This window comes from Danio rerio, chromosome 25, assembly GCF_049306965.1.
Source record: "Danio rerio strain Tuebingen ecotype United States chromosome 25, GRCz12tu, whole genome shotgun sequence".
In the NCBI taxonomy this organism is placed as follows: domain Eukaryota; kingdom Metazoa; phylum Chordata; class Actinopteri; order Cypriniformes; family Danionidae; genus Danio; species Danio rerio.
Genome location: NC_133200.1, coordinates 4680850 through 4693645, shown reverse-complemented (window position 1 = coordinate 4693645; position 12796 = coordinate 4680850). Strand labels below are relative to the sequence as shown.

General features: G+C 37.4%; 1 protein-coding gene and 1 long non-coding RNA gene across 13 annotated transcripts in view; one reads left to right on the top strand and one right to left on the bottom strand.

The window, feature by feature from the left end:
• The window catches only part of eps8l2 (EPS8 signaling adaptor L2), a 118551-nt gene that overhangs the window by 51466 nt on the left and 54289 nt on the right, over window positions 1–12796 (bottom strand). The window lies entirely within an intron of this gene.
• On the top strand, window positions 6914–8665 carry LOC141380865 (uncharacterized). The gene is made up of 3 exons (XR_012400176.1): window positions 6914–7520; window positions 8109–8330; window positions 8405–8665. It is a non-coding gene; the product is annotated as an uncharacterized lncRNA (long non-coding RNA).

The following is a 12796-nucleotide window of genomic DNA, read 5'->3' as shown; positions in this document are numbered from 1 at the left end:
ATTGTTATGGTGTTCTGACTGTCAGTTGGTTGCTATGACAATTCTATTGTATTTTGTGTGGTTGCTTTGGGGTTGTTAGGGTGTTCAAAATGGTTGCTATGCAGTTGCTAGGGTGTTACGGTTGTTTGCTATGCTGTCTTGGCTGGTTGTTATGTGGTAGCAACAAAGTTTCTAGAGTCTTGTGTGTGGTTGCTTGGGTGTTCAAGGGGGGTGCCATGCAGTTGCTAGGGTATTCTGGTTGATTGTTATGGTTTTCTGAGTGTTATGTGGTTGCTATGACGTTTCTATTGTGTCTTGTGTGGTTGCTTTTGGGTTGCTAGGGTGTTCAAGGCGGTTGCTATGCAGTTGCTGAGGTGTTCCAATTGGTTGCTATGGTGTTCTGGCTGGTTGTTATTCTAGGGTGTTCACAGAGGTTGCTATGAGGTTGCCTGTGTGTTTTAAGTGGTTGCTATGGTGTTCTGGATGTTTGTTATGTAGTTGCTATGAAGTTTCTATGGAGTTTTATATGGTTTCTATGTTATCACAATGGGGATGGGGGGTTGTTCAAGAGGTTCGCCATGCAGTTGCTAGGGTGTTCTGGTTGGTTGCCATGGTGTTCCGGATGGGTGTCACGTGGTTGCTATGGTGCTAGGGTGTCCATGGTGGTTGCTTTGAAGCTGCTAGAGTGTTCTGGTTGGATTCTAAGGTGTCCTGGGTGGTTGTTATGTGGTTGCTATGAAGCTTCTAGGGTGTTTTGTATGGTCGCTATGCGGTTGCTAGGGTGTTCATGATGGTTTCTATGCACTTGCGAGGGTGTTCTGATAGATTGCTAAGGTGTTCTGTATGGTTTTTATGTGGTTGCTATAAAGTTTTTAGGGTGTTTTGTGGGGTTGCTAGGGTGTTCAAGGTGGTTGTTACGCAGTTGCTATGGTGTTCTGGGTGGTTGCTATGGTGTTCTGGATGGTTGTTATGTTGTTGCATGTGGTTTTTATGTGACCGCAATGGGGTTGCTAGGGTGTTCAAAGTGGTTACTATGCAGTTGCTAGGGTGTTCTGGTTGATCAATCGGACCCTCCAGGATTTCCCGATTCAGCAATCACTGAATTTAATGCAAATTCATGCGATTAAAAGACTTCTAAAGTCTCTCTCAGTCTCTTCTCAGTGATGTTGGTGTGTGTGTGTGTGTGTGTGTGTGTGTGTGTGTGTGTGTGTGTGTGTGTGTGTGTGTGTGTGTTTGTGTTTGAAGCGTTCTGCTCTTTTGCATGTCCTCTCTGTGAGCATGACTCTGCTGATAGACCTTTATGTTTTTGCATGTGCTGGTCTGCAGAGGGTTGTTGGGAAGGGTTCAGAGCGAGCACATGACACAAAAACACCAAACCACAAGAAGAGATTTAAAGGCACGGCTCAATGCAGATGAGCAAACAGAAACACGAAACACTGCAAGAGCATCAGGTTTGACTGTGTGTGTGTGTGTTTGTATGTGTTCCCTTGGCAGGGATGTGTACTATCCCATGGGTCATTTCCAGAGTGCAGAACACACAAAAACATAAAAACATGTTGCGTCTGTTATATTAGACTCAGGTGCATATATGCAAACACACACACACATACACACACAAACACACAAATTAACTGCATAAAAGAACATTCATTCATTTTCCTTTGGCTTAGTCTGTTCATTCATCAGGGGTCGCCACAGCAGAATGAACCGCCCACTATTCCAGCATATGTTTTACACAGCGGATACCATTCCGGCTGCAACCCAGTACTGGGAAACACCCATATACACTCATACACTATGGCCAATTAAGCTTGTTCAATTGCCCTATAGCGCATGTGTTTGGACTGTGGGGGAAACCGGAGCACCCGGAGGAAACCCACACCAACACATGAACATGCAAACTCCACACAAAAATGCCAAATGACTCCAGGTCATTTTTCACCCCAAAATCTAAAGACGTCTAAGTGACTTTTTGGATTATTATTATTTTTGGTTTTAATAATTTTTGTGATCATTAAAACCTTTTCCATTGTAAATATTTTTTAAATGTCGAATGCAAAATATTGTTTACATTTCCTTAAGGTCATTTAAAATTAATAAATAGCATTCTGTCCCACTATATTAATTTACATGCAGGTAATTCCATATTAGATATTATTTACTAAAATAAAAACACGAAAAAAAGCTTTGCATTTGTTGCACTGTTATAACTAATAATGCTCTTTTGTTAAGTCAATGCAAATATTTTTATTATAATTACTAATTTGCAATAATACAACTGTATTTATATTGTAAAATTAATTCAATAAATAATTAATTAATTCATCTATTTATTTATTTATTTATATAAACAAAATTACAACACTGATTTAAATTAATTAATTGCTACAAAAACAGCAAAACCCAAAGATAGACAAAATAAATAAATAAAAAAAATTAAGTGCAGTACGGTGGAGCAGTGGGTAGCGCTGCCACCTCACAGCAAGAAGGTCTCTGGTTCGAGCCTCAGCTGGGTCATTTGGCATTTCTGTGTGTAGTTTGCATGTTCTCCCCGTGTTGGTGTGGGTTTCCTCCGGGTGCTCAGGTTTCCACCACATGTCCAAACACATGCGCTTTAGGTAAATTGGGTAGGCTAAATTGTCGGTAGTGTATGAGTGTGTATGGATGTTTCCCAGGGATGGGTTGCAGCTGGAAGGGCATCCGCTGTGTAAAACATATGCTGGATAAGTTGGCGGTTCATTCCGCTGTGGTGACCCCTGATGAATAAAGGGACTAAGACAAAAAGAAAACGAATGAATGAATAAATTGCCTGTAGTGTGTGTGTGAATGAGTGTGTAAGGGTGTTTCCCAGTGATGGGTTGCAGCTGGAAGGGCATCCACTGCGTCATACATATGCTGGATAAGTTGGCGGTTCATTCCACTCTGGCCACCCTTGATTAATTAAGTGACTAAGCCGAAAAGAAAATGAATGAATGAATGAATGAATGAATGAATGAATGAATGAATGAATGAATGAATGAATGAATGAATGAATGAATGAAAATTATATTGTAAAATGTATTCGTTAATCCATCATTTAAATAAACAATATTACAACACTAAGTGTGGTTTATTTATAAACTAATTTCTGGAGGATCACATGCTCATGACTGAACACAGCTGGTACCGCATCAGCTCAGTATATTACACCAATCAGATGAATACTGACACACTAGAAATAATAACCAGAGCTTTCTACTTCAGTCATCTTCATCTTGAAGAATCCCCCCTTCCACCCATACTCCTCCGCTTTTCTGATAGGGTGGCACAGCGGCCCAGTAATTAGCACTGTTGCCTCACAGCAAAAACGCAGCTGGTTCGGCCCCTCTCCGAGCACCTCAGCGTTTCTATACGAAGTTTGCATGTTCTCACTGTGTTTGCGTGGGTTTTCCCCGGGTTTCCTCCCACCGTCAAAAGACATACACCATAAGTAAATTGACTACTTCAAAATAGCATCTTAAGCCAACCCATAGTCAGATTAATCTCAGCTTGTTCACAAGCAGGGGAGTTCTCGAGACCTACCTGAGCTCAAACTCTCCTTTTGCTCTTTAAATGGGAGGGAGCCCCGAGCTCAAGGATATTCTGAGCTTAGGGCTCTCTCCTGGGACAGCATGCCAAACATGCCCTATTATCAATCATCAGCTGAGTGTGAACTCTTGAATTTATATGAATCGAGTCCTACCAAATTAGTAATACAAAAAGAAAGACAAAATAAACATTTCATATTTTTTTAAATAAAGAAAATGAGACTTATTTAGATAACACTTATAAAAATATCCATAAATTAGCAGTTTCCCATATTTTGTGATGGATGTTTTTATTTTTCGCTGTATATTTATGCTTTTGATTTGAATTACGGGATCTTGATCTTTCTTACAACAACTTTCTAACCTTGAAAGTTCAACAAAACAACTTTTTTTAAACATTTTAATAGTTTAAAGTGATTTATTGTCTGAGTTGGTGTTGTATAGTATATATTATATCATTATATTATTACCCTGCTGAAAAATTCAGCTTAAACCAGCCTAGGATGGTTGGCTGGTTTTAGCTGGTCGACCAGCCTGGTTTATGCAACCCAGGCTCATTCTGAAAACGTAGTCCCGCGGACGTTTCTGGAGACAGCGGAATACGTCTCGAGAGGTATGTACGGCTGCATTTATTTTTTTCAAGCGAACGCTACGGGGCGGTGTGACGCCGTCCCCTATCGTGCTTGCCGGCCGACCGCTTACGTCCTTGTGGAGGGCTTTCCCGCTGCAACCCGTTTGTCCACTCAGCTCACCGTGTACATCGGCAGGCTCGAGATGCAGAGAGGAGTTGACCACGGCGATCGGTTTCGAGTCCGGGGAAGAGCGGTTCCAGCAATCAGGTAAGACAAAAACAGAATCCAAAAGTTAAGTGAATGAGTTTTATAACAGGGTGAGAACGCGTTGAAATCCGAAAATGCGGCATAAAAAAAAAAATCAGGGCTTTTCTTTTTTTGGACGGCTTTTGTAAACTGTTGCTCGGGTTTAGGGCCTCTCGCGGATTCACAAAAACAAAATCTGCAGCCGTACGTACCTCCCGGGACGTATTCCACGGTCTCCAGAAAGGTCCGCGGGACTACGTTTCCACAATGAGCCTGGGTTGGGTTTAAGAGGGGTTTTGGCCATTTCCAGGCTGGGTTCCAGCCATTTCCAGCCTGGTCTTAGCTGGTCAGGCTGGAAAATGACCAGCTAAATACAGCTAAAACAAACTTGACCAGCCTGGTTTAAGCTGGATATAGCTGGTTTTGGATGGGCTCCCAGCCTGGCTAGGCTGGTCAAGCTGGTTTTAGCTGGTCATTTCCCAGCCTGAACAGCTAAGACCAGGCTGGAAATGGCTGGAAACCAGCCTGGAAATGGCCAAAACCTCTTTTAAACCAGGCTGGTCGACCAGCTTAAACCAGCCAATCATAATAGGCTGGTTTAAGCTGGATTTTTCAGCAGGGTTGCTACAAAAACTTATCTCTGTTTATTATTTCAAACTGCTAAAATGTCGATAAAAGTCACTTTGTTAAACTGTAGAGTTGAACTTTCAACATTAAAAGTCAACAGAGCAGAGATCAACATCCCATAAAGCAATTCCCCACCATAAAATAAACAAAAACCACATGTGAATACAGAAACTGTAATCAACAGTGTAGTCTTCATTAAAAAGCCAACGCACGATATATAAATTTGGATAAACTGTATTCGTGTTATAGGCTTCTCCTCACAGGAAAATACATACTCCTATTATTTTCTCCAGAGTTTGAGGTTGACATATGAACTGACACACTAGTATTCAGATAGTGTTACTGTACAGTGGGTTTACAGCTTCCAGAACTCATCAATCAAGCTCTGACAGCGTTTCTCTCTTGTTTATGTTTGAGTCATTAACCCTTGCGTGAGCTGTTGGGGATGTTTTCAGCCGCTCTGAGGTGATTTTGAGTCTTAATTTGGCCACAAATTTCTCTGTGTTTCAGCAAAAAGAAATATTTTTGGAAACAAATCTTATTTTGACACATATTTTGGGGAAATTGGAAAATTTTCATAATTCAACAATACAGTCCTGACAAATTGACTACCCTTTCATTATGTTAGGGTCTGTTTTTGCCCCATCGACTTCCATTATAATGGCATTTTTTGATTGCAACGCCTTAACAGCATACAATCATGCATTCTGTTTATTTTTATTCACTTGTTTTCACATGTTTACATCCTTTTAACCCCCCCCCCAACAGCGGCAATAATTAGTAATTATATAGTAATACAGTAATTATTACAGTACTCTGTTAAAATAGTTAAGTTAAAAATACCCCAACATTTATAGGTTATTATAGCACCTTCCCAACAATGGGTTAATTTTAACTCCATGCATTGGGTTCTATCATTTAAATTTAAATGGGTTATTCTGATTAAATGTTATCTTTTCCATTCGGGTATTACTAATGCTACTATTACTACACTACACTATTATTTTTATAATTATGACTGTGTAAATAAATGCCATACAGTTTTTGAAAATGCTTCATTTGCATTGCATTTTAGGTTCAGACACTTTTGTTAAAATAAATCAAGAATCATAAACAATGAAGAAGCAGAAAAAAGTACAGAATGTGCAAGCAGAAAATTGTGTGTTGATGAAGCAGAATATAGAGTTGTGTGCTGTAGAGGCTTTTCAGCAGCTGCAGCAGGCTTCACTCAGTGTCCACAGTGTACAATACATTTTAACCTCATCCAAACACTTCTAAAAGATGGTCTTGGATAGTAAAACAGATATAAAAACATGACACTGAAAGGTAGTTTGATAAAAAAAAAAAAATAACAACAATATTATTGTGTTATAGCTTAAAAAAACTTTACATTGCGAAAACAACATTATGCACGCATTACAGTTTTTCTTGTTTGCTTTGACCTGTTTAAATAAAATAGGCTCCACTTCATTTTCATTATCACTATCCCAGCAGAGCAGAAGACGGGTCTTTCAAATGTGTAAACCCTTTCTCATTGGGTTGACACACTTTCCCCACCATTTTTCAAAACAGTTAACACAGATGTCATTCAAGCAGTCCAAACCCCATTGTTTTAGTTATGGTAACCAAACAGAAACCATCTATTCCTAACTATTAGAAACTACCAACATCAGTATAAATTCACTAAAGCACCGATTTCTGCGACACTCCTTCACACAAATCTTCAATTAGCAATCAGTCTGCAAACCTTATGAAAACGATGGAAGGTCTGTGTTGTTCTGTGCCAGCATGAAAGGAGAAGGTCAATAGTTGCTATGTCCTATACTCCCAATTGATTTGACTGTATATTAGTTTATTACATGTGTTTTCTCTAATATTTACCGTATTCTATTACTTTTGTCTTTTTTTTTTTTTTTTTTTTTTACAGCATTTCGGTTTTCAGCCACAGTTTGAAAAATGTCATGAGCTCAATATAAATTTAATCAAAGCATTTCATATTCTGGATCCAATTCTTTGCAAAAAGGCAAATTTGACAGCCCAAATAGAAAGACAACAAATTGCACTGGCAATAGGCTACAATGGCAAGCAATGGTGCACTGATTCACCCTGAGTTCTGTATTTTGTTGTCCACTGTGTAATGATTAATTGAAAGAGCTCACATACTTGTTTGCAAGTTGTGTTGTTTGAAGGTAAAACTAGTTTTTGTTGCATATTTTAAATGTTTTGACACGGTATGTGCGTTTTGCAAGCAAAATGTGTCATTTTGACCACGAGTGCCGCTGTTTGGGCCTGTGTGTTAACTGTTTTGAAAATGTGGAGTTTCAGTTGACGGCTGCATCAAAGCAATCAAGAAAAACTGTAATACAGCTGTTTAGTGTCTGTTAAATCAGTAGACTGTTGAAATTCAAAATCTTCGACATAACTGGTTTAGTTATTAAATAAATAACCAAATAAAGGTTAAAAATAACCCAACAAACCACCAAATATTTAACTCAACTGGTTTAGTTATTAAATAAATAACCAAATAAAGGTTAAAAAGAACCCAACAAACCACCAAATATTTAACTCAACTGGTTTAGTTATTAATAAATAAACTAATAAAGGTTAAAAATAACCCAACAAACCACCAAATATTTAACTCAACTGGTTTAGTTATTAATAAATGAACTAATAAAGGTTAAAAATAACCCAACAAACCACCAAATATTTAACTCAACTGGTTTAGTTATTAAATAAATAACCAAATAAAGGTTAAAAAGAACCCAACAAACCACCAAATATTTAACTCAACTGGTTTAGTTATTAATAAATAAACTAATAAAGGTTAAAAATAACCCAACAAACCACCAAATATTTAACTCAACTGGTTTAGTTATTAATAAATGATCTAATAAAGGTTAAAAATAACCCAACAAACCACCAAATATTTAACTCAACTGGTTTAGTTATTAAATAAATAACCAAATAAAGGTTAAAAATAACCCAACAAACCACCAAATATTTAACTCAACTGGTTTAGTTATTAAATAAATAACCAAATAAAGGTTAAAAATAATCCAACAAAGCACCAAATATTTAACTCAACTGGTTTAGTTATTAAATAAATAACCAAATAAAGGTTAAAAAGAACCCAACAAAGCACCAAATATTTAACTCAACTGGTTTAGTTATTAAATAAATAACAAAATAAAGGTTAAAAATAATCCAACAAAGCACCAAATATTTAACTCAACTGGTTTAGTTATTAAATAAATAACCAAATAAAGGTTAAAAAGAACCCAACAAAGCACCAAATATTTAACTCAACTGGTTTAGTTATTAAATAAATAACCAAATAAAGGTTAAAAATAATCCAACAAATCACCAAATATTTAACTCAACTGGTTTAGTTATTAAATAAATAACCAAATAAAGGTTAAAAAGAACCCAACAAACCACCAAATATTTAACTCAACTGGTTTAGTTATTAAATAAATAACCAAATAAAGGTTAAAAATAACCCAACAAAGCACCAAATATTTAACTCAACTGGTTTAGTTATTAAATAAATAACCAAATAAAGGTTAAAAATAACCCAACAAACCACCAAATATTTAACTCAACTGGTTTAGTTATTAAATAAATAACCAAATAAAGGTTAAAAATAACCCAACAAAGCACCAAATATTTAACTCAACTGGTTTAGTTATTAAATAGATAACCAAATAAAGATTAAAAATAACCCAACAAACCACCAAATATTTAACTCAACTGGTTGAGTTATTAATAAATGAACTAATAAAGGTTAAAAAGAACCCAACAAACCACCAAATATGTTTAACTCAACCATTGGGTTAAATAAATAACGTTTTTAGAGTGTAATTAGTAATCACACATTCTTGACTGCTGCTGCTTTTCCCTATTGGGAAGAGCTACAATTTAGGCTTAGTCACTTTATAAATCAGGATTTACTACAGCAGAATGAACCGCCAACTTATCCAGCATATGTTTTACGCAGCAGATGCCCTTCCAGCTGCAACCCATCACTGGGAAACATCCAAACACACTCTTTCACACACATACACTACGGACAATTTAGTTTATTCAATTCCCACGTGGCCACCGTGCCACCCATGGCTTTTATGAATTGGTTGAATTGGTGTGTGTGTCTCCTGAAGTGTCTGTGTGTGACTTTGGTGTGTGTGTGTGTGTGTGTGTGTGTGTGTGTGTGTGTCTCTATGTACTGTATGTGTATGTCTTCAGTGTTGTGTGTGTGTGTGTGTTTGTATGTACTTTATGTGTGTTTGTGTGTCTACAGTGGTGTGTGTGTGTGTCTCTCCTGTGGTGTATGTGTGTGTGTTTGTATGCATGTACAGTATGTCTCCAGTGATGTGTGTGTGTGTGTGCTTGTGTGTGTTTGTATGTAATGTATGTGTATGTGTGTGTGTTTGTATGTACTGAATGTGTGTGTCTCTGGTGGTGTGTCTCCAGTGATGTGTGTATCTCTCCTGTGGTGTATGTGTGTGTGTTTGTATGCATGTACAGTATGTGTCTCCAGTGGTGTGTGTTTATATGTGTGTGCGTCTGATCCTGAACACACACACAGCATGTTGTCGGTGTTCAGCCGGGTGTGTCTGGAAAGGCCGTGTGTGCTGAAGTCACTCACTGAGCATGAAAGAGGCTTTGAGGAACAGAACGAAAGTAAGAGAGAAACAGACAGATCTTCCTGAGCTCTCAATGACCAAAACACCTAAAGCAGCTCCGCTTAATGACTCAAATATACACAGGAGAGAGAAACACTCGCTTATCCATCCTAAATAGTATTGGAAAATAGAATTAGTATGGGCTCTATTTTAATGATCTAGGTGCAAAGTCTAAAGCGCATGGTGCAAAAGCATTAAGGTCGTGTCCGAATCCACTTTTGCCATTTTAAGGATGAAAAATTTGCTCTGCGCCCGAGCACATGGTCTAACAGGGTTGAGCTTATTCTCTTAATGAGTTATGGGCAGGTTTTTACATTAACACCCACCAACCCGACAAATGCGGGTTGATTTCGGTGGTGGCGGGTAAGACAGACACTCCCACTAGCCACTTTGGCTGGTTGAAAATTATTTTTCCAGATAATAATTCTTAAAAGCAGGGTTCGACAATAAGGATGGTCCAATATGCCTGCACAGGCGATCGAGAAGCAACACGACTGACAAAAATAATTGCGTTCGCGACTTCGCGCGAGCAAAGCAGGTGAGTACCGAATGAGAGGATAATCACTCGCGCTAATAACAGCCGAGGTGATGCGCGACTGTTTATAACACGTGGGCGCTCCCGTTTCCTTTAGTGAACCAACTGTGTCTAGAAATACAATTTATGCGATCGGTTCTCTTACAAATAGACTGGACAAAAAGGGAGGAACATGCACCTACAGCCTTGCTGCTTTCAAGAGTTCCAGAGTTGACTTATTGTAAGCAGCGCCAGTTGCTTTCGGTTTAACCATTTTTTGAACAGATTGTTTATGGGTCTAACATTAACCATGTGAGTGTGTGTTTATCCTTTCATTATCACACACAATGTTTTTTACCTGCTTTCTTTTGCCTTAATATGGTTTAATTATCATTTTTTTACAATAACATTGCTTTAATAGGAGATCTGGGGATCTGGGACCTTTAGTCAGGACAGATTACAGTGCATATGTTTTGTTAAATAAAAAGTATATTCAGCTATATTTTGCTTGTTTTGACACATTTGAAATTTGTGGCTAAGAAATAATTAACTGTTTTTGTATGGTGTGGTCAGAGATAAATTGGGTAAATCCTTCTTTTTGGGCTCTGAAAACTATGAAAACTAATTGTAATATATGAAACCCTGACCCATAGGCTCGATTGAGCAAGCTCATGCACTACACACAAAAAGAGAAATTAATGAGGAGGCAAGTAGAGATAACTCAAACTCTAAATGAATTAATTTTAGCATGTCAAAGTCATATTTATGTGTAAATAAAATATTTTCCTAACCTTAAAATTGTGGCTAGTTGAAATGGCGAGTGGCTAGTAACATTGGAAAACTACTAGCCACAGTGGTTGGTGATCAAAAAAGTTAATGTTAAGCCCTGGTTATGGGTGTGCTTTGAGAATAAACCAATCAGAGGCTCATCTCCCATTCCCCTTAAGTCAGTTGCTTCGGAAGTGGAAAAACTGAACGCTTCACTAGCGAGAAATCAGTTAAACAGAGCATCTGCAGCGCGAGAATAAAGAACGAGCCTCCTCCATTCAGCCTCTTTACTTTCTCTTTACTTTACTCCTTTTACTTTTGTGGATAAGGAAACTGAAGACTGTCCACTGAAGACATCCATTAGCCTACAGATTTAATTAATTTTGTTAAGCGCAAAGATTTGTTTTAAAACTATTTCTAAATTCAGTTCTAATTTCCAGCAAATGAATAAATGAACAATAATAACAAAGTGTGTTTAGAAAACTAAGTTATATTCAAACACACATCCTGTTCTTATGCCCCATATGGCCCAAAACCTGACAGGTGGACAAATCTAAACTTGTTTTTATAAAAAAAAATATAAATATGGGTAACACTTATTTTAAAGGTCCATTTGAGTATTAGCAGACTGTCTGCTTAATATCTGCTGATACTGCTCCTTCAACACATTAAACTGACTATAAGAAACTTTGCAAGTACATTTCAACTTACACTAACCCCCACCAGTACCCTATCCCCAACCTAACAGTCTACTTATAATCTAATGAGAATTAGTTGGCATGTAGATGCAATGTAACCTAAATTCAACAAACGGACCATCAAAATAAGGTGAGACCTTAATATGCCTTTAATAAATATATAATAATAACATAATAAAATAATAAATAAACTGAAACCTGAGATGAAGAAGGCATGGAGTCAGTGGTTTTACTATTTATGTAAAAATTAACAAATTTTGTAATATTTGAATCCTTTTATTGTTTTTCATATGTAAAGATATTTGTATATTGCTGTACATCCTGCGTGTATTAAGCAATGTGAATACGTTTAAGGCGCACAGCTAACGTGCTCTGCGCTAGACTTTAAACCTACTTTCAACTACAGTCTATTTCAGTTCCTCAAAATAGCAATGCGCCAACAATGCACCTTAACACACCTCCTTTATAGACCAGCACACCCATGAGTCCACAAAGCGGCACAAATGTATTTCCTATTTAAAAAGCGTGGCACAAAACATAAAAAAATTAGGGTCGCGCTGATCTGAAAATAGCAACAAATCGCGCCAAACACATTTTGCGCCGGGTGTATAATAGCGTGCTATGTCCCGAATGTATGTTGAGAAGTGTTCCCACATGCTCTACTATTTACATTAGAAATTCAAAGTGTAGAAGCTTCTGTACTCTAACTGCTACATACAACTTGTAACATGTTGGATGAGAATTGATTAGAACTACAAATTCAGGGGGGAAGTGTAAGCAAACTACAAACATGGTGGATGTGCCATCAAGTCGAGAGGTTACTATTAATAACTATATAGCCAACTGAAAGACATTTCAATCACATTTTCCGTCTTATACAGCGAGTAAAATAAGTATTGAACACATCATTATTTTTATCAGAAAACATATTTTGAAAGAGGTTGTTGACTTGAAATGTTCCCCAGATGTTGGTAACAACCAAGGAAATCCATATATGCAAAGAAAACAAATCTAATTAGTTTACAAATAGAGTTATTAGTATTATAATGAAGTGACACAGCAAAAACGTATTGAACACATGAAGACAGGGCAGTGAAAGCCCAGACAGCAGCTGAATTCTCTTTAGAAGTTCTTCAGCAACCCT